Source organism: Mustelus asterias, chromosome 12 (genome assembly GCF_964213995.1).
Source record: "Mustelus asterias chromosome 12, sMusAst1.hap1.1, whole genome shotgun sequence".
NCBI lineage: Eukaryota > Metazoa > Chordata > Chondrichthyes > Carcharhiniformes > Triakidae > Mustelus > Mustelus asterias.
The window spans coordinates 55,239,103-55,261,116 of record NC_135812.1 but is presented as its reverse complement, the minus strand read 5'-3'; the positions used below and the strand labels follow the sequence as shown (position 1 = coordinate 55,261,116).

Below are 22,014 nucleotides of genomic sequence, written 5' to 3'. Positions count from 1 at the left end.
CTTTGGATTTTCCTTCACTCTGTCTGCCAAAGCAACCTCATGTCTTCTTTTAGCCCTCCTGATTTCCCTCTTAAGTAGCTTCTTGCACTTTTTATGCTCCTCGAGCATCTGATCTGTTCCTTGCTGCCTGTACATTTCATACAACTCTCTCTTCCTCTTAATCAGTGTTACAATCTCCCTCGAGAACCAAGGTTCCTTATTCCGACTTACTTTGCCTTTAATCCTGACAGGAACATACAAACCCTGCACTCTCAAAATTTCTCCTTTGAAGGCCTCCCACTTTCCATTTACATCCTTACCAGAGAACAGCCTGTGCCAATCCACACTTCCCAGATCCCTTCTCATTTCATCAAATTTGGCCTTTTTCCAGTTCAGAACTTCAACCCGAGGACCAGATCTATCCTTATCCATGATCAGGTTGAAACTAATGGCATTATGATCACTGGATCCAAAGTGTTCCCTCACACTCACATCCATCACCTGCCCTAACTCATTTCCCAATAGGAAATCCAATATGGCATCCTCTCTAGTTGGCACCTCTATATACTGATGTAGAAAATTCTCCTGAACACATTTTACAAACTCTACCCCATCTAAACCTTTAACAGTATGCGAGTCCCAATCTATATGTGGAAAATTAAAATCCCCTACTATCACAACTTTGTGTTTCTTGCAGTTGTCAGCTATCTCTCTGCTGATTTGCTCCTTCAATTCTCGCTGACTATTAGGTGGTCTATAATACAACCCCATTAATGTGGTCATACCTTTCTTGTTTCTCAGCTCCACCCATAGGGCCTCTGTAGACAAGCTCCCTAATCTATCCTGCCTGAGTACCGCTGTAACATTTTCCCTGACCAACAATGCCACCCCCCCACCTTTTATCCCTCTGCCTCTAACCCGCCTGAAACATTGGAACTCTGGAACATTGAGCTGCCAGTCCTGCCCCTCCTGTAGCCAAGTTTCACTAATGGCTATAATGTCATATTTCCATGCAGAGTGCAGAGTGTAATGGTTGTCTACTGGTTAAGATTCGGCGCTCTTACCGCCGCGGCCCAGGTTCGATTCCCGGTCAGGGAATGAAAATCCTTGGCTGTGTAAAAACCCTGCGTTACTTCCTGGTCAGCACCAAATCTGTCAGAATCAGTATGAGGGAGATTTTCTCTTGTGTGTCTGAATTGGAAATGTCACATGTCAAGAACAGGAAAAAAAGGACAGTGATCGGCTGCAAAGCACCGACGATACAGATGGTGATGCAAGGAAAATCTGGCTGTTAATGGGGTAGATTTTGTTTCCAAATACCTCTCAGATCTGGGTCCAATCTCGGGCTCAATGATAAGAAAACTTTGACTAAATTAAACACTAAACTGTCCGACTTCCAGTGGAGTGCAGGCAGTTTTAATTCAGAAACCAGTAACTGTGAGATTAACAATTTGGAATGGAGAAAGACTCCATTTGAGCGGTGACACTGCCGGAGGAATGGAGAACTGGAGTTCACCCAGGAAAGCAGCAATGTTTAAAAACAATGGGTCCAACATGGGGCTTGAACCCACAGTCCTGGGATTAAGAGCTCCACCAACTGAGCTAGCCGGGCAGGTAGAACATAAAGTATTTGTTTTATTGTGAGTGCGTTGTGTTGATAGATTCCCTGCAGTGTGCCCACAGGTTCTCAAACCAAACCCATGTAAACCAATCCCGCCATGTGCACGGGGAATAAACTAACAATACCCACGACTTGACCAATAGGAAACAACAGGCAAATAAGGGCTCGTCCGTGATTCAAACTCTCTGCTTACAGCAATCAAAGCGTGAATCATACCCCGAGAGAAAGAAGCTGCCACTGAGGGAATGCCCCACTAAAGTTCCTTTCATTGCCATCTAAAGCTGTGAAAGTTTAAACTGCTGGAAAAACTCCGGAAGTCAGGTAGCATTTCTGCACAGGAAATCACATCTCATCTTTCACCTCCATGACCTTTCATTAAAAGTGGAGAAATTTAGGAAGCTTCGAACAAGTGACGTGCAGGAGAGAAAAAACATAACAACAGGAAAGGGCTCTGATCGAGTGAAAATCAGGAGGGATTCAGTGGGAAAGGACTTCATGGTTCATGGCCTCAGCATGAGGGAAACAGAGAATCACAATGATTACACCACAGAATGAGACCATTGCAAAGTACTTTGCAGGACTCATGTGCTGTGAATAGAAGGGAACCGGTGGATGTACTGTACACAGATTTCTAGAAGGTATTTGAAAAGCTGTCACATCAAAGCTTACTGCAGAAATTAAAATCTCATTGTGCAGAGTGTAATGTATCGGCCTGGATTGGAGAGCTAACAGGAAAGAGAGTTGCCACCATTGGGCAATAATCTGGTCGCCAGGATGTGATGAGTGGTCTGCCACAGGGATTGGTGCTGGGGCCTCAACTGTTTATAACTTATGTAAAAGACTGAAAGTCTGGTTGCTAAATTTGCTGACGACACAAAGATAGATGTGAAAAAACAGTGTGAAGAGAACATAAGGAGGCTACAATGGGATGTAAATAGTTTTAGAGAGGACAAATGTCTGGCAAATGGAGTATAATTTGAGGAAATGTGAAATTGTCCTTTTTGGCAGGAAGAACAAAAAATAAAGCTCATTATCTAAATGATGTGAGGTTGCAGAACTCTGAGGCATAGCACTATCTGTATACCCAGTGTATTAACCACAAAATATTACTTTAGAAATAAGGCAAGCAATTAGGAAAGCTAATAGAATAGTATCCTTCATTGTGACAGTAATTGATTATGAGGAGAGGCTGAGGAGATTGGGTTTGTACTCGTTGGAGTTTAGAAGGATGAGGGGGGATCTTATGGAGACTTATAAGATAATGCGGGGGCTGGATAGGGTGGAGGCGGAGAGATTCTTTCCACTTAGGAAGTTAAAACTAGAGGACACAGCCTCAAAATAAAGGGGGGTCGGTTTAAGACAGAGTTGAGGAGGAACTTCTTCTCCCAGAGGGTGGTGAATCTCTGGAATTCTCTGCCCACTGAGGTGGTGGAGGCTACCTCGCTGAATATGTTTAAAGCGCGGATGGATGGATTCCTGATCGGTAAGGGAATTAAGGGTTATGGGGATCAGGCGGGTAAGTGGTACTGATCCACGTCAGATCAGCCATGATCTTATTGAATGGCGGGGCAGGCTCGAGGGGCTAGATGGCCTACTCCTGCTCCTATTTCTTATGTTCTTATGTTCTTAGAGCGTTGGTTACACCACAGCTGGAGTTTTGTGTGCAATATTGACTCACAAATCTGGATTTTCTCACTTGCCAACTGACAATATTTACCAAGAAATCTCTATCCTTCCCCTTGCACCATGTCCAGGGATGAGGAAATTCAGTTTTGTGGATAAATTATGGAGACCAAGATTGCTCTGAAGTGAACCAAGAGGTTTCAATGGAAATTTCATTGTAGTATTTGAGATTATGCAGTTGGAGGCAATGGGGATGGACGGTTTGATAGAGCGGATAGTGAGAATCTCTTTCCACTGATGAGGGTCTTACTCCACAGGGTTTGGATTCAAGTTTGTTATAGAAAGACAAACTTCTATTTATATAGCACGTTTCCAGACCAGTGCATGTTACAAAGCGCTTTCCAACCAAAGAGGGACTTTTTGGAGTTCCATAATTGTTTTGATGAAGGAATAGGAGTACAAATTCATCAGTAAAATTAACAACTATCCTACTAAACCTCTCACTCGGAAATACAGCAACATTTGTAAACCATGAGGAAATATCTGGTGAAACACGAGTTACAAAATCAATGATCATGAATCTGTTTAAGCAGTAATGTTTAAGATTAGGAACACATTAAGAAGTTTAACAACACCAGGTTAAAGTCCAACAGGTTTAGTGGCATTTGCTACCAAATAAACCTGTTGGACTTTAACCTGTTGTTGTTAAACTTCTTACTGTGTTTACCCCAGTCCAATGCCGGCATCTCCACATTAAGATTAGGAATCCAGAGACCCAGAGTAATGAACTGGGGACCCAGGTTTGAATCCTACCACAACAGATGGTGAAATTCCAATTTAACAAAAAATTTGAATTCAAAGTCTAATGATTGACCATGAAACCATCGCCAATTGCACTAAAAACCCATATGGTTCACTAATGTCCTTTAGGGAAGAAAATCTGCCATCCTTATGTGGTCCGGCCTACATATCCAGATCAATGTAGTTGTCTCTTAAATGCCCTGGGAAATGCAGGGCCGTAAGGGATGGGTAATAAATGCTAGCCCAGCCAATGACGCCCACATCCGTAAAATGAGTTTTTAAAAAAGTATTCAGCAATCCAAATAATGGCAAAGTTCTATTAACCTAAATTAAACCTAAGCTGTCCAACTTCCAATGAAGTGAAGGCAGTTTTTACTCACAGTAACTGTGAGCTTAACAAAGCGGGATGGAGACAGACTCCGTTTAAGTGGTGACACTGCAGGAGGAAAGGAGAGCTGGAGTTCACCCAGGAAAACAGCAAAGTTTAAAAATAACGGCGCCCAACATGGGGCTCGAACCCACGCCACTGAGATTAACAGTCTCATGCTCTACCCACTGAGATAGCCGGGCTACTGCAATCATGATGTGTGTTCCATTTCTTAACATAACATTCATAGAACCAAATGTTGTTTTCCATCTGGTGTCTCAACTTGTTCGGATTTCAAAGTTTACAATTAACCAACCTACAAAAGCTCTGTGATTACAATGCATTCCTCTGAATCATCAATAACATCATTCACATTTCCCACTTCTCAGCTGCACCTCCTTCCAAACAATACAAACTCCTCTTGCATCTTTCACTCTGATCTTTTCTCTGTATCATTTCATGATTACACTTTTGAAATCAGGTGAATCTTTGAAATTCTGTAGCCCAGAGGTGATTACGCACACACTCACACATATACACACACACACGCACATATACACACACACGCATATACACACAGATGGGCACATACACACAAACATATATACATGCACACTTGCACACCCACATACACGCACACATTATATATATATGCACACTCACTAACAGACACACACATATATATATATATATACACACTCACTAACAGACACACATACATACATATATATATTTTATATATATATACACACATGCGCACAGACACAGACGGGCACATGCACATACGCACAAACATATATACATGCACACTTACACACCCACACGGACATACAAACACACACTCAAACACACACACAGTTCTATAATTGCCAGACTCCAGTCGAATTGTTGCTGTTGAGTGACACCAACTGCTCCTTTCTTTCAACAGAGGAGTTAAAGAGTAGCGAAAAGATGCAACAACTCCAATGTTGCAAGCATCTGGCACAAAAGGCTCAGCAATGTGCATTGTAATAGCAGTTGAACTGGCTGAAAAATTGTCCACTCGATTCGGAGTTTGTGAAAAAATTGAACAAAATGCCCGTCAGCAAATCAGTCATCAGCAGTGGCAAAGAAACGCAAGGCTCCGCAAAGACTTGAACTCGGATCACTGGATTCAAAGTCCCGAGTGCTCACCATTACACCATTGAACCCAGAACACAGCAATGGGGTGCAAATGGCCACTCAGAATTTGACCTCTATCATTCAATGTGACAGCAACAGCAAGTGTGACAACAGTGTGTTGTTATCGCCACCGTTGATGGGGTACAAGGAAATTTGGCAAATTGGATCCAGAATTGTCTGAGTGGCAGGGAGCAGAGGGTGATGATCAAGCGTTGTTTTTCAGACTGGAAGCCTATGTCCAGTGGGGTGCCAAAGGGATCAGTGTTGGGGACCTTTCATCAGTGGTTTATATAAATGATTTGGATTTTAATGATTTTGAATTGAATGTAGGAGGATTAATCAGTAAGTTCGCAGATGATACAAACATTGGCGAGGTGGTAGATAGGAAGGGAGGTGGCCTTGGGTCACAGGAGGATATAGATGGACTGGTCAGATGGGCTGATCAGTGGCCAATGGAATTCGATCCGATTCAGTGTGAAGTGAAGCATTCTGGCTGGACAAACAAGCCAAGGGAAAACATAATGATCGACAGGACCCTGGGGAGCTCCGAGGAACCTTGGTGTGCATGTACAGCAGTCCCTTAATGCAGCAGGACAGGTCGATGAAGTAGTTAATAAGGCATATGGTATATTTGTGTTTTTTAGCCTAGCCATAGAATTTAAGAGAGAGGGGAGATGATGCTGGAATCATATAAAATGGTAAAATGCATACAGGAGGGTTCTTTGGAACAATATGTAGATAGCCCGACTAGAGAGGGGGCTATACTGGACCTCGTACTGGGGAATGAGCCCGGTCAGGTCTTCAAAGTTTCGGTAGGGGAACATGTGGCAAATAGTGACCACAATTCTGTTAGCTTTAGGATAGTGATGGAAAAGGATGAGTGGTGTCCCAAGGGTAAGGTGTTGGATTGGGGGAAGGCTAACTTTAGTGGGATTAGGCAGAAATTGGCAGCTCTTGATTGGGAGAGGCTGTTTGAGGGTAAATCCACATCTGGCATGTGGGAGTCTTTTAAGGAACAGTTGTTAGGGCTCCAGGACAGGCATGTGCCTGTTAAAAAGAAGGATAGGAAGGGTAGGATTCGAGAACCGTGGATAACCAGGGAAATTGAGGGACTGGTCAAAAAGAAAAGAGAGGCGTATGGTAGGTCCAGGCAGCTAAAAATGGAGGGAGCTCGGGAGGAGTACAAAGAAAGTAGGAAAGAACTCAAACGGGGAATTAGAAGAGCAAAAAGGGGTCACGAAATGTTCTTGGCAGACAGGATTAAGGAGAATCCCAAGGCATTTTATTCATACGTTAGGAACAAAAGGGTTGTCAGGGAAAAAATCGGACCTCTCAGGGACAAAAGTGGGAAATTATGCTTGGAGCCCAAAGAAGTAGGGGAGATCCTAAATGAATACTTTGCGCGGGATTCACAAAGGAGAGGGATGTGTTGACTGGGAGTGGCTCGGAGGGAAGTGTTGAACCGTTGGAGAAAATCTCCATTACAAAGGAGGAAGTGTTAGGTTTGTTAGAGAATTTAAAGACTGACAAATCCCCAGGGCCTGATGGAATCTATCCAAGGCTGCTCAGGGAGACGAGAGATGAAATCGCTGGGCCTCTGACGCAAATCTTTGTCTCGTCACTGGACGCAGGTGAGGTCCCAGAGGATTGGAGGATAGCTAATGTGGTCCCGTTATTTAAGAAGGGTAGGAAGGATAACCCGGGTAATTATAGGCCGGTGAGCTTGACGTCCGTGGTGGGGAAGTTGTTGGAGAAGATTCTTAGAGATAGGACGTATGCGCATTTAGAAAGGAATAAACTCATTAACGATAGTCAGCATGGTTTTGTGAGAGGGAGGTCATGCCTCACTAACCTGGTGGAGCTTTTTGAAGAAGTGACCAAAATGGTTGACGAGGGAAGGACCGTGGATGTCGTCTATATGGACTTTAGTAAAGCGTTTGACAAAGTCCCTCATGGTAGGCTGGTGAAAAAGGTTGGATCTCATGGGATAAAGGGGGAGGTGGCTAGATGGGTGGAGAACTGGCTTGGTCACAGAAGACAGAGGGTGGTAGTGGAAGGGTCTTTTTCCGGCTGGAGGCCTGTGACTAGTGGTGTTCCGCAGGGCTCTGTATTGGGACCTCTGCTGTTTGTGATTTATATAAATGATCTGGAAGAAGGTGTAACTGGGGTGATCAGTAAGTTTGCGGACGACACAAAATTGGCAGGACTTGCAGATAGTGAGGAGCATTGTCAGAAGCTACAGAAGGATATAGATAGGCTGGAAATTTGGGCAAAGAAATGGCAGATGGAGTTCAATCCTGATAAATGCGAAGTGATGCATTTTGGTAGAAATAATGTAGGGAGGAGCTATATGATAAATGGCAGAACCATAAAGGGTGTAGATACGCAGAGGGACCTGGGTGTGCAAGTCCACAGATCCTTGAAAGTGACGTCACAGGTGGAGAAGGTGGTGAAGAAGGCATATGGCATGCTTGCCTTTATAGGACGGGGCATAGAGTATAAAAGTTGGGGTCTGATGTTGCAGATGTATAGAACATTGGTTCGGCCGCATCTGGAATACTGCGTCCAGTTCTGGTCGCCACACTACCAGAAGGACGTGGAGGCTTTGGAGAGAGTAGAGGAGGTTTACCAGGATGTTACCTGGTAAGGAGGGGCTTAGTTATGAGGAGAGATTGGGTAAACTGGGGTTGTTCTCCCTGGAAAGACGGAGGATGAGGGGAGACTTAATAGAGGTGTATAAAATTATGAAAGGCATAGATAGGGTGAACGGTGGGAAGCTTTTCCCCAGGTCGGTGGTGACGTTCACGAGGGGTCATAGGTTCAAGGTGAAGGGGGGGAGGTTTAACACGGATATCAGACGGACATATTTTACACAGAGGGTGGTGGGGGCCTGGAATGCGCTGCCAGGCAAGTTGGTGGAGGCGGACACACTGGGAACGTTTAAGACTTATCTCGACAGCCATATGAACGGAGTGGGAATGGAGGGATACAAAAGAATGGTCTAGTTTGGACCAGGGAGCGGCGCGGGCTTGGAGGGCTGAAGGGCCTGTTCCTGTGCTGTATTGTTCTTTGGTGGTGAGGCAACAGCTACTGTATAGTGTGCAGTTCTGGAATCCACATTATAGGAGGATTGTGATAGCACTGGAACTGGTGCACAAGAGATCCATCAGGATGTTGCCTTATGAAGTGAGATTGGATAGAGTTGATTATTTTCCTTGGAGCAGAGACGACTCGGGAGGCGGTCGGGGGGGGGGGGTGGGGGGGTGGGAGGAGGAGATGTGATTAAGATGTATAAAACTGTAAGGGTCATAGCAAGAGAAGACATGAATAAACTTTTCCCTTGGTGGAGAGATAAATGTCTAGGGGTTCATAGAATCATAGAAACCCTACAGTGCAGGAGGAGGCCATTCGGCCCATCGAGTCTGCACCGACCACAATCCCACCCAGGCCCTACCCCCACATATTTACCCACTAACCTACGCATCTCAGGACTCTAAGGGGCAATTTTTAACCTGGCCAATCAACCTAACCCGCACATCTTTGGACTGTGGGAGGAAACCGGAGCACCCGGAGGAAACCCACGCAGACACGAGGAGAATGTGCAAACTCCACACAGACAGTGACCCGAGCCGGGAATCGAACCCGGGACCCTGGAGCTGTGAAGCAGCAGTGCTAACCACTGTGCTACCGTGCCGCCCCTTAAAGATTTAAGGTAAGTGCAGGAGGTTTAGAGGGGATGTGAATAAAAGCCGTTTCACCCAGAGGGTGGTGGGAATCTGGAACTCACTGCCTGAAAGGGTCATGGAGGCAGAGACATTCTTAACATTGAAGAAGCATTTAGATGTATTTTTTTGCGATGTCAAGGCTATGGGCCAAGTGCTGGAAAAGGGGATTAGAATAGAGACGCAATGGGCCGAAGGGCTGGTTACTTGCCCCTGTGAAACATGACTATTTCTGCTCATATTTCCCGATATGGCTTGTGATAAAATGATTTGCTGTAGATTTGGAGGGCATATATCACATATCAATGATGATGCATAATGACACATTGTTGTTCACACTTGCTGTTGCTGCCACATTGAATGAAAGAGTTCAAATACTTTGAGTGACCATTTGCAGCTGGCAGCCATGTTCTGGGTTCTCTGGTGTAATGGTGAGCATTCTACACTCTGAATTCAATGATCCGAGTTCAATTCTCGGTGGAACCGTACGAAAAGCCGATGATTGGTTTGCTCACGACACATGACAACGCAGAATCGCTGAGCAGAAACTTATAGCCAAGTTCCACACACATGAGGACGGCCTCAACCGGGATCTTGGGTTCATGTCACACTATCTGTAACCTCGACTTGCCTGGGCTTGCAAAATCTCACTAACTGTCCTGGCTGGTGACAATACACATCTCTTTAACCTGTGCTTAACCCTCTCTCCACTCACATTGTCTGTACCTTTAAGACCTGATTACCTGTAAAGACTCGCATTCCAACCATTATCTTATAAATTGAGTTTGTGTCTTTATATGCCCTGTTTGTGAACAGAACTCCCACTCACCTGATGAAGGAGCAGCGCTCGGAAAGCTTGTGGCTTGTGCTACCAAATAAACCTGTTAGACTTTAGCCTGTGAGACTTCTTACTGTGCTTACCCCAGTCTAACGCCGGCATCTCCACATCATGGGGATTGAATCCAGGCCAGTGATGAAAGTGCGGAATCCTCACCATGAGACCAGCAGGGTAGCTGAACGTGACATTTTCAACCGGCTGACCATCGTCATATTCCCACCCACTCCCACCCACCTGACGAAGGAACAGCCAGTTCTGAAAGCTAGTGGCGTTTGCTACAAATAAACCTGTTGGACTTTAACCTGGTGTTGTGAGATTTCTTACGTCGTCATATTAGCCATTGTCTTCCTTCTAATCCGTCACGCAATGGCGAGGTTTCTCACAAAGAAAATACTCTATTTAATTCCACATTTTTCACTTGCCACAGAGCCCATGGTCGTGAGAACAATGACTCTGAACCATTGGACCACCGGGGCTCGGCCATCACCAGCTCAATGATGCCTTGTCCATCATTTCTCGTGTCAGTTAATCCATCCTGCCTTGTTCTCTATCACGAACCTTACTTTCTGTCCTTGTTAAGGAGTGACGCCTGACTTTACAATCAGAAAATACTGAGAAAACTCAGCAGATTAGTTAATATTTAGCAAAAATATGAATAATCGAACTTTTCCCTCTGCAATGAAAAGGACTTGGGAATATTTCTGCCTAGTTTCAGGCCATGGGAGGCGGACGCGATAACTATAGTGGAATATTTGCTGTCATTGGCTGAACTCATCACTGGTGTTGAACCAGAATGTGCCATTTTTCAGAAGTCTGGTGGTCTGGCGTGAAAATTAAAGTAAGAAAAGGATCGTGGACAAAGCAAATTGTAAAACGCGCTGTAATCTACTGCTCTGGTGCTTAGAGTTTGACACTTTCATTGCTGTTTTGAATGCAGGTCAGGAAATGAAGATTTATTGCTCTCCTCCAAACAAATTTGAAAACAAATATCAGTTATTTCCCAGGAGAACACACAAATCTCAGTCTCGCCTTGTGTCCTGTCCTTCCTGAAGTGACCACCCTGAGCAAATTCAGCAGGAAGTTTTCTTGTCCTTTCTGGCAAGAGATTGGGGACCAGGCGAGTTTAAAGACAGTTTAAATGGTGCCGGCCCTTCATTGCAGCTCAACGTGTTTCTGACTGCAGATAACTTTTGTTTGTTGCACAGTTCAGGATCATCTGATTCAGTGAAGATTTCCTAATGGCCCATCCCAACTCCACCGATTCGGATATATTCCAGTATCAAAACAAGAAAATGACATAATTATCACGTCTTTCAGTGTGGTAGCGTGGGCCAAGCAGTCAAAAGCTCTGGATTAAAGCTCTTAGCCTCTGTGGCTTCTAGAATTAGTTTGAGTTTTGGTCCATGCAGCTGAAGTCAAACAGCTCAGATTGAATGCAGGAGTTTGTGCGGTGTCGTTTTTGGCAGAATAACGAGGAGAGAGAGTACCAATGTAAACAGTTTTGGGGGTAAAGGAGCGTGTGTGTGGAAGGAGTGGAGTTGCTCCGATAGAGAGCACACACGGTAACACAGACTGAATGACTGTCTGCCCATATAAATAGCATGATTGCAAACATCGAGACTGTATTCCCAGCCCAGGGGTTAAGATGATGGACTGAAAATTTCTAACTGAAGTTCAAATCCTGTCATGTACGCTTCCCATCATTCCACCCAGATCGACACTGAATTAACCTGGCTAACCTTTTCCTTTTCATTTCGGAAATTTCTGATCATTCGTGACATATTTAAAACGATGACAACTAATTGCTCAGCTAATTAGGGCTGCGACTGCTGGTCGCTGGAACATGATATCGACAGCGAGGAGAAATAGTCCCACAAGCTGCTCACGTGTAACTGTCAGTTTCCAAAACCCCCTAACCTCATCACTGCGGCTCCTGTGACACTGACAAGGATTAGTATAGACTGGAATTTCATGGTCGGCATAGATATGCTGGGCTGGTTCCTGTGCTGTATGACACACTGAGGGAATGGGTGGAGGAGGACAAGGGTGGTGGGAGGAGGACTCAGAACCCAAATAAGAACCGCTTGGTGCCTCGTTCACTCCAATCGGGGCCGTGCCAGCAGCTGCCTGAGTTGAAGGCCCTGGGTTACCGGCTGTCATCTTTATAGGGGCAATGGGCAGCATCGTGCATGCGCGTTCATCCTGCTCAGGCAGCAGGAGGAGAGAATGTTTTGATTTGTCACATGTATTAGTATTCAGTGAAAAGTATTCTTTCTTTTGCGCGTGAAACAGACAAAGCATATCGTTCATAGCGAAGGAACATGGAGAAGGAAAGGAGCGAGTGCAGAATGTAGTTTAACAGTCATAGCGAGGGTGCAGAGGTGAATTTCTCTACTGGACTCACACTGATGGGATTTGGAAACTCCTTTTACAGGGGATTAGAAGGGGAACATTTACACACAACTCAAAGCAAGGGAAATTTTTGTCTCGTCTCTTAATTTATATTTTTGACAAAAAATACAGATTTTCTTTTTGCAGGATATTAAAATTGGAATTTCAGAGGAAAAACTCAGTCCAAACATCACATTAAAGATGGACAAAATCATTCGATTAATCAGAACCTGGATACTATCAGCCTATGTGTGTAAGTACTGAGTTCCAGGTCATACAGCACAGGAACTCATTGTTCCACAGGAGCAGGCTGAGGGTAAGGGAGCTTGTTTGTGCACTAATTTATTTATTTATCTTTTCAGTTAAATTTGTGAAAAAAATCGGAGGTTTTTTTTCAAAACAGGAAGTAGGCCCAGCAGCAGCCTGGGAAGGTTTTGGAGGGTTTAAAAGTAGGCCGCAACTTTGAGCGGGCAGCATCGTTAGCGGGCAGTGGAGTGAGCAGGGGGCAGAATGAGAGCTGAAGGGCTTTGGCTCAAAACGGGCTTCGGCGAGAACAGGCAGAGGCAAGAGTAGGTTTTTTAATTCTTTTTCAGAAAGTTTATTCCTGTATTTCCCCAGAGTAAAAGAAAATATGCCAGGCAAGATGTTGGAATGCGCCTCTTGCAGGATGTGGGAGATCAGGGAGACCTCTGGTATCCCTGACGACACCACCTGCAAAAGATGCCTTCAGCTGCAGCTGCTAGCAAAGCGTGTTAGGGAACTGGAGAAGGAGCTTGATGACCTCCATCTAATTCGGGAGAATGAGAAGTATATAGACAGTAGCTTTAGGGAGATAGTTACACCTAAGCAGCAGAGCACAGGAAATTGGGTTACTGTAAGGAGAGGAAATGGCAGTGTGAAAGGACAGGCAGAGCAGGGTTCCCCTGTGGCCATACCCCTCCACAACAGGTATACTGAATTGGATACTGTTGTGGGAGATGCTTTACCTGGGACAAGCTGCAACAGCCGGAACTCTGATACTGAGTCTGGTTCTACAGCACAAAAGGGTGGGATGAAGAAGAGGAGAGCAGTAGTGATAGGGGACTCAATGGTCAGAGGTACAGACAGGAGGTTCTGTGGTCGGGACAGAGACTCCCGCATGGTTTGTTGCCTCCCAGGTGCCAAGGTCAGTGATGTCTCTGATCGTGTGCACAGCGTTCTAAAGTGGGAAGGTGATCAGCCAGATGTCGTGGTACACGTCGGTACCAATGACGTGGGAAGGAAGAGTGAGGAGGTCCTAAAGAGTGAGTACAAAGAGCTTGGAAGGAAGTTCAAAAACAGGACCCCGAGGGTAGTAATCTCAGGATTGCTACCTGAGCCACATGCCAGTGAGGGCAGGAGTAGGATGCTTGGGCGGATGAACACGTGGCTGAGGAACTGGTGCAGGGGGCAGGGTTTCCAATTCTTGGATCATTGGGACCTGTACAAGAGACACGGGTTACACCTAAACTACAAGGGGACCAATATACTTGCAGGGAGATTTGCTAGTGTTATTGGGGAGCGTTTAAACTAGATTTGCAGGGGGATGGGAACCAGAGTGCCAGAGCAGATAGTGGAGCAGGGGTAAAAAGACAGGTCAGTTCAAGCAAAATCACAAATGGAAGGGTTGAGTGTGGTGGAAATAATTTTTTGAGGTGTGTCTATTTCAATGCCAGGAGTATTGTGGGGAAGGCAGATGAGCTGAAAGCGTGGATAGACACATGGAAATATGACATTATAGCCATTAGTGAAACTTGGCTACAGGAGGGGCAGGACTGGCAGCTCAATGTTCCAGGGTTCCAATGTTTCAGGCGGGATAGAGGCAGAGGGACAAAAGGTGGGGGGGGGTGGCATTGTTGGTCAGGGAAAATGTTACAGCGGTACTCAGGCAGGATAGATTAGGGAGCTTGTCTACAGAGGCCCTATGGGTGGAGCTGAGAAACAGGAAAGGTATGACCACATTAATGGGCTTGTATTATAGCCAACCCAATAGTCAGCGAGAATTGGAGGAGCAAATCAGCGGAGAGATAGCTGACAACTGCAAGAAACACAAAGTTGTGATAGTAGGGGATTTTAATTTTCCACATATAGATTGGGACTCGCATACTGTTAAAGGTTTAGACGGGGTAGAGTTTGTAAAATGTGTTCAGGAGAATTTTCTACATCAGTATATAGAGGTGCCAACCAGAGAGGATGCCATATTGGATCTCCTATTGGGAAATGAGTTAGGGCAGGTGATGGCTGTGAGTGTGAGGGAACACTTTGGATCCAGTGATCATAATGCCATTAGTTTCAACCTGATCGTGGATAAGGATAGATCTGGTTCTCGGGTTGAAGTTCTGTACTGGAAAAAGGCCAAATTTGATGAAATGAGAAGGGATCTGGGAAGTGTGGATTGGCACAGGCTGTTCTCTGGTAAGGATGTAAATGGAAAGTGGGAGGCCTTCAAAGGAGAAATTTTGAGAGTGCAGAGTTTGTATGTTCTTGTCAGGATTAAAGGCAAAGTAAATAGGAATAAGGAACCTTGGTTCTCGAGGGAGATTGTAACACTGATTAAGAGGAAGAGAGAGCTGTATGAAATGTACAGGCAGCAAGGAACAGATCAGATGCTCGAGGAGTATAAAAAGTGCAAGAAGCTACTTAAGAGGGAAATCAGGAGGGCTAAAAGAAGACATGAGGTTGCTTTGGCAGACAGAGTGAAGGAAAATCCAAAGAGCTTCTATAGGTATGTTAGGAGCAAAGAAAAGAACAAAGAACAGTACAGCACAGGAAACAGGCCTTCGGCCCTCCAAGCCTGTGCCGCTCCTTGGTCCAACTAGACCAATCGTTTGTATCCCTCCATTCCCAGGCTGCTCATGTGACTATCCAGGTAAGTCTTAAACGATGTCAGCGTGCCTGCCTCCACCACCCTACTTGGCAGCGCATTCCAGGCCCCCACCACCCTCTGTGTAAAAAAACGTCCCTCTGATGTCTGAGTTATACTTCGCCCCTCTCAGCTTGAGCCCGTGACCCCTCGTGATCGTCACCTCCGACCTGGGAAAAAGCTTCCCACTGTTCACCCTATCTATACCCTTCATAATCTTGTATACCTCTATTAGATCTCCCCTCATTCTCCGTCTTTCCAAGGAGAACAACCCCAGTCTACCCAATCTCTCCTCATAGCTAAGACCCTCCATACCAGGCAACATCCTGGTAAACCTTCTCTGCACTCTCTCCAATGCCTCCACGTCCTTCTGGTAGTGCGGCGACCAGAACTGGACGCAGTACTCCAAATGCGGCCTAACCAGCGTTCTATACAGCTGCATCATCAGATTCCAGCTTTTATACTCTATACCCCGTCCTATAAAGGCAAGCATACCATATGCCTTCTTCACCACCTTCTCCACCTGTGTTGCCACCTTCAAGGATTTGTGGACTTGCACACCTAGGTCCCTCTGTGTTTCTATACTCCTGATGACTCTGCCATTTATTGCATAACTCCTCCCTACATTATTTCTTCCAAAATGCATCACTTCGCATTTATCCGGATTAAATTCCATCTGCCACCTCTCCGCCCAATTTTCCAGCCTATCTATATCCTGCTGTATTGCCCGACAATGCTCTTCGCTATCCGCAATTCCAGCCATCTTTGTGTCATCCGCAAACTTGCTGATTACACCAGTTACACCTTCTTCCAAATCATTTATATATATCACAAATAGCAGAGGTCCCAGTACAGAGCCCTGCGGAACACCACTGGTCACAGACCTCCAGCCGGAAAAAGACCCTTCGACCACTACCCTCTGTCTCCTATGGCCAAGCCAGTTCTCCACCCATCGAGCCACTTCTCCTTGTATCCCATGAGCCTTAACCTTCTTAACCAACCTGCCATGTGGGACTTTGTCAAATGCCTTACTGAAATCCATATAGACGACATGCACGGCCCTTCCTTCATCAACCGTTTTTGTCACTTCCTCAAAAAACTCCACCAAATTTGTAAGGCACGACCTCCCTCTTACAAAACCATGCTGTCTGTCACTAATGAGATTGTTCCGTTCTAAATGCACATACATCCTGTCTCTAAGAATCCTCTCCAACAACTTCCCTACCACGGACGTCAAGCTCACCGGCCTATAATTTCCTGGGTTATCCCTGCTACCCTTCTTAAACAACGGGACCACATTCGCTATCCTCCAATCCTCAGGGACCTCACCCATAAGACCATAAGACATAGGAGCGGAAGTAAGGCCATTCGGCCCATCGAGTCCACTCCACCATTCAATCATGGTTGATTTCAACTCCATTTACCCGCTCTCTCCCCATAGCCCTTAATTCCTCGAGAAATCAAGAATTTATCAATTTCTGTCTTGAAGACGCTCAACGTCTCGGCCTCCACAGCCCTCTGTGGCAATGAATTCCACAGACCCACCACTCTCTGGCTGAAGAAATTTCTCCTCATCTCTGTTCTAAAGTGACTCCCTTTTATTCTAAGGCTGTGCCCCCGCGTCCTAGTCTCCCCTGTTAATGGAAACAACTTCCCTACGTCCATCCTATCTAAGCCGTTCATTATCTTGTAAGTTTCTATCAGATCTCCCCTCAACCTCCTAAACTCCAATGAATATAATCCCACGATCCTCAGACGTTCATCATATGTCAGGCCTACCATTCCTGGGATCATCCGTGTGAATCTCCGCTGGACCCGCTCCAGTGCCAGTATGTCCTTCCTGAGGTGTGGGGCCCAAAATTGCTCACAGTACTCCAAATGGGGCCTAACCAGTGCTTTATAAAGCCTCAGAAGTACATCCCTGCTTTTGTATTCCAAGCCTCTTGAGATAAATGACAACATTACATTTGCTTTCTTAATTACGGACTCAACCTGCAAGTTTACCTTTAGAGAATCCTGGACTAGGACTCCCAAGTCCCTTTGCACTTTAGCATTATGAATTTTGTCACCGTTTAGAAAATAGTCCATGCCTCTATTCTTTTTTCCAAAGTGTACGACCTCGCACTTGCCCACGTTGAATTTCATCAGCCACTTCTTGGACCACTCTCCTAAACTGTCTAAATCTTTCTGCAGCCTCCCCACCTCCTCAATACTACCTGCCCCTCCACCTATCTTTGTATCATCGGCAAACTTGGCCAGAATGCTCCCAGTCCCGTCATCTAGATCGTTAATATATAAAGAGAACAGCTGTGGCCCCAACACTGAACCCTGCGGGACACCACTTGTCACCGGTTGCCATTCTGAGAAAGAACCTTTTATCCCAACTCTCTGCCTTCTGTCTGACAGCCAATCGTCAATCCATGTTAGTACCTTGCCTCGAATACCATGGGCCCTTATTTTACTCAGCAGTCTCCCGTGAGGCACCTTGTCAAAGGCCTTTTGGAAGTCAAGATAGATAACATCCATTGGCTCTCCTTGGTCTAACCTATTTGTTATCTCTTCAAAGAACTCTAACAGGTTTGTCAGGCACGACCTCCCCTTACTAAATCCATGCTGACTTGTCTTAATCCGACCCTGCACTTCCAAGAATTTAGAAATCTCATCCTTAACGATGGATTCTAGAATTTTGCCAACAACTGAGGTTAGGCTAATTGGCCTATAATTTTCCATCTTTTTTCTTGTTCCCTTCTTGAACAGTGGGGTTACAACAGCGATTTTCCAATCCTCTGGGACTTTCCCTGACTCCAGTGACTTTTGAAAGATCATAACTAACGCCTCCACTATTTCTTCAGCTATCTCCTTTAGAACTCTAGGATGTAGCCCATCTGGGCCCGGAGATTTATCAATTTTCAGACCTTTTAGTTTCTCTAGCACTTTCTCCTTTGTGATGGCAACCATATTCAACTCTGCCCCCTGACTTTCCTGAATTGTTGGGATATTACTCATGTCTTCTACTGTGAAGACTGACGCAAAGTACTTATTAAGTTCCTCAGCTATTTCCTTGTCTCCCATCACTAGATTACCAGCGTCATTTTGGAGCGGCCCAATGTCTACTTTTGCCTCCCGTTTGTTTTTAATGTATTTAAAGAAACTTTTACTATCATTCCTAATGTTACTGGCTAGCCTACCTTCATATTTGATCCTCTCCTTCCTTATTTCTCTCTTTGTTATCCTCTGTTTGTTTTTATAGCCTTCCCAATCTTCTGACTTCCCACTACTCTTTGCCACATTATAGGCTCTCTCTTTTGCCTTGATGCATTCCCTGACTTCCTTTGTCAGCCATGGCTGCCTAATCCCCCCTCTGATAACCTTTCTTTTGTTTGGGATGAACCTCTGCACTGTGTCCTCAATTACTCCCAGAAACTCCTGCCATTGCTGTTCTACTGTCTTTCCCATTAGGCTCTGCTTCCAGTCGATTTTTGTCAGTTCCTCCCTCATGCGCCTGTAATTACCTTTATTTAACTGTCGAACCTTCACATCTGATTCTGCCTTCCTTCTTTCAAATTGCAGACTGAATTCTACCATATTATGATCACTGCTTCCTAAGTGTTCCCTTACTTTAAGATCTTTTATCACGTCTGGCTCATTACATAACACTAAGTCCAGAATAGCCTGTTCCCTCGTGGGCTCCATCACAAGCTGTTCCAAAAAGCCATCCTGTAAACATTCAATGAATTCCCTTTCTTTGGGTCCACTGGCAACATTATTTACCCAGTCCACCTGCATATTGAAATCCCCCATGATCACTGTGACCTTGCCTTTCTGACATGCCCTTTCTATTTCGTGGTGCATTTTGTGCCCCTGGTCCTGACCACTGTCAGGAGGCCTGTACATAACTCCCATTATGGTTTTTTTGCCTTTGTGGTTCCTCAACTCTACCCACACAGACTCCACATCGTCTGACCCTATGTCGTTTAGTGCTATTGATTTAATTTCATTTCTAATTAACAAGGCAACCCCGCCCCCTCTACCCACCCCTCTGTCTTTTCGATAGGTTGTGAATCCCTGGATGTTTAACTGCCAGTCCTGAACCCCCTGCAACCACGTCTCTGTGATGCCTACCACATCATACCTGCCAGTCACAATCTGGGCCACAAGCTCATCTATCTTGTTCCGGACACTGCGGGCATTTAAATATAGCACCTTTAATTCCCTATTGACCGTCCCTTTTTGTTTTCGTAGTGTGGTGGACCTTGGTCTACTGAGCCTTTCCAGACACTGTGTCATATTTTGTGAGATGGGGACTATCGTAACCTCTCCTGAGTGCTGTCTTTTCGTGATTTTTTGTAATCCTAAGCAGCTACGCTTCCCACTGATTCCTTCACCTCTTGGTTCCCTGACTTTCCCTTCCCCCCCAATCTCTAGTTTAAAGTCCTATTGACCACCCCATTTACTCTCTTCGCCAGAACACTGATCCCAGCTCGGTCCAGGTGGAGACCATCCCAACGGTATAGGTCCCCCCTGCCCCAAAACTGATGCCAGTGTCCCATGAAAAAGAACCCTTCTTTCCCACACCACTCTTTCAGCCACGTGTTAACTTCCCTTATTCTTGCCTCCCTATGCCAATTTGCACGTGGCTCGGGCAGTAATCCGGAGATTATGACCCTTGAGGACCTGTTTTTTAATTTGAATCCTAGCTCTTTATAATCTCTAAACAGGTCCTCTTTCCTAGATTTGCCTATGTTGTTGGTACCAACATGGACCACAACAACTGGATCCTCCCCCTCCCTCTCCAGTATCCTTTCAAGCCGTGTCCAAAGAAGCGACAAAGATTTCCGTCAGAGGCCCAGCAATTTCCTCTCTCGTCTCCCTGAGCAGTCGAGGATAGATGCCATCAGGCCCTGGGGCTTTGTCAGTTTTAATGTTCCCTAAAAAACCTAACACTTCCTCTCTTGTAATGGAGATTTTCTCTAACGGGTCAACACCTCCCTCCGAGACACTCCTGGTTAACACGCCCCTCTCCTTCGTGAATACCGATGCAAAGTATTCATTTAGGATCTCCCCTATTCCAAAAGGATAGTGAGGGATAAAATTGGTCCTCTTGAAGACCAGAGTGGTAGACTGTGTATGGAACCAAAAGAGATGGGGGAGATACTAAATGGTTTTTTTGCATCCGTATTTACTGAGGAAACGGACATGGAGTCTACAGAAAGAGGGCAAACTGGTAGGGAGGCCATGGAACCTTTACAGATTAAAGGGGAGGAGGTGCTCGCTGTCTTGAGGCAAATCAGAGTGGATAAATCCCCAGGACCGGACAGGGTATTCCCACGGACCTTGAGGGAAGCTAGTGTTGAACTTGCAGGGGCCCTGGCAGACATATTTAAGATGTCAGTATTCACAGGGGAGGTGCCGGATGATTGGAGGGTGGCTCATGTTGTTCCGTTGTTTAAAAAAGGTTCCAAAAGAAATCTGGGAAATTATCGGCCAGTAAGTTTGACGTCGGTGGTGGACAAGTTATTGGAAGGTGTGAGAAGGGATAGGATCTACAAATATTTGGATAGACAGGGACTTATTAGGGAAAGTCAACATGGCTTTGTGCGTGGTAGGTCATGTTTGACCAATCTATTAGAGTTTTTCGAGGAGGTTACCAGGAAAGTGGATGAAGGGAAGGCGGTGGATGTTGTCTACCTGGATTTCAGCAAGGTCTTTGACAAGGTCCCTCATGGGAGGTTAGTTAGGAAGGTTCAGTCGCTAGGTATACATGGGGAGGTAGTAAATTGGATTAGACACTGGCTCAATGGAAGAAGCCAGAGAGTGGTTGTGGAGGATTGCTTCTCTGAGTGGAGGCCTGTGACTAGTGGGGTGCCGCAGGGATCGGTGTTGGGTCCATTGTTGTTTGTCATCTATATCAATGATCTGGATGATAATGTGATCAATTGGATCAGCAAGTTTGCTGATGATACAAAGATTGGAGGTGTAGTGGACGGTGAGGAAGGTTTTCAAAGCTTGCAGAGGGATTTGGACCAACTAGAAAAATGGGCTGAAAAATGGCAAATGGAATTTAACGCAGACAAGTGTGAGGTATTGCACTTTGGAAGGACAAACCAAAGAAGAACGTACAGGGTAAATGGTAGGACTCTGAAGAGTGCAGTTGAACAGAGGGATCTGGGAATACAGGTACAGAATTCCCTAAAAGTGACGTCACAGGTGGATAGGGTCGTAAAGAGTGCCTTTGGTACATTGGTCTTTATAAATCGGAGTATCGAGTATAAAAGTTGGAGTGTTATGGTAAGGTTATATAAGGCATTGGTGAGGCCGAATTTGGAGTATTGTGTACAGTTTTGGTCACCTAGTTACAGGAAGGATGTAAATAAGATTGAAAGAGTGCAGAGAAGGTTCACAAGGGTGTTGCCGGGACTTGAGAAGCTGAGTTACAGAGAGAGATTGAATAGGTTGGGACTTTATTCCCTGGAGCGTAGAAGATTGAGGGGAGATTTGATAGAGGTGTATAAGATTTTGATGGGTATAGATAGAGTGAATGCAAGCAGGCTTTTTCCGCTGAGGCTCGGGGAGAAAAAAACCAGAGGGCATGGGTTAAGGGTGAAAGGAGAAAAGTTTAAAGGGAATATT

General features: G+C 45.3%; 1 protein-coding gene and 1 non-coding gene across 2 annotated transcripts in view; one reads left to right on the top strand and one right to left on the bottom strand.

The window, feature by feature from the left end:
• The window catches only part of LOC144502020 (uncharacterized), a 46,602-nt gene that overhangs the window by 11,096 nt on the left and 13,492 nt on the right, over positions 1 to 22,014 (top strand). The gene's annotated exons all lie outside the window — the stretch shown is intronic.
• trnan-guu (transfer RNA asparagine (anticodon GUU)) lies at positions 4,522 to 4,594 on the bottom strand. The gene has a single exon. It is a non-coding gene; the product is annotated as a tRNA-Asn (tRNA).